Source organism: Carlito syrichta, unplaced genomic scaffold (genome assembly GCF_000164805.1).
Source record: "Carlito syrichta isolate Samal-C Ts95f unplaced genomic scaffold, Tarsius_syrichta-2.0.1 Scaffold56247, whole genome shotgun sequence".
Lineage (NCBI taxonomy): Eukaryota > Metazoa > Chordata > Mammalia > Primates > Tarsiidae > Carlito > Carlito syrichta.
Window position 1 is genome coordinate 1 of NW_007000343.1, and position 777 is coordinate 777.

A 777-nucleotide genomic window follows, 5' to 3' on the forward strand; every position below is an offset into this window, starting at 1 on the left:
AGACATGATGCAGCCACAGCAGCCGTACACTGGGCAGATCTTCCAGCCAACTCAGGCATACACTCCAGCTTCACCTCAGCCATTCTATGGAAACAACTTTGAGGATGAGCCACCTTTATTAGAAGAGTTAGGTATCAATTTTGACCACATCTGGCAAAAAACACTAACAGTATTACATCCATTAAAAGTAGCAGATGGAAGCATCATGAATGAAACCGATTTGGCAGGACCAGTGGTTTTTTGCCTTGCCTTTGGAGCCACATTGTTACTGGCTGGCAAGATCCAGTTTGGCTATGTATATGGGATCAGTGCAATTGGATGTCTAGGAATGTTTTGTTTATTAAACTTAATGAGTATGACGGGTGTTTCATTTGGTTGTGTGGCAAGTGTCCTTGGATATTGTCTTCTGCCCATGATTCTACTCTCCAGCTTTGCAGTGATATTTTCTTTGCAAGGGATGGTAGGAATCATTCTCACTGCTGGGATTATTGGATGGTGTAGTTTTTCTGCTTCCAAGATATTTATTTCTGCATTAGCCATGGAAGGACAGCAACTTTTAGTAGCATATCCTTGTGCTTTGCTATATGGTGTCTTCGCCCTGATTTCCGTCTTTTGAACTGAGTTAATCTGGAATGTGGACATTGGTGGGCCAAACACACAAAAAGGACCTTGAACTCTTAAATTGGACCAGCAAACTGCTGCAGCGCAATTCTCATGCAGATTTTCATTTGACTATTGGAGCAATGAAAGTAAAACATGTATTTTTTGTTCATGTTT

At 41.3% G+C, this 777-nt stretch overlaps 1 pseudogene across 1 annotated transcript; it reads left to right on the forward strand.

The window, feature by feature from the left end:
- Nucleotides 1-4: 4 nt before the first annotated feature.
- On the forward strand, nucleotides 5-771 carry LOC103251076 (annotated as a pseudogene). Its single transcript, XR_503703.1, has one exon. The product of XR_503703.1 is annotated as a protein YIPF5 pseudogene (transcript).
- The last annotated feature ends 6 nt before the right edge of the window (nucleotides 772-777 follow it).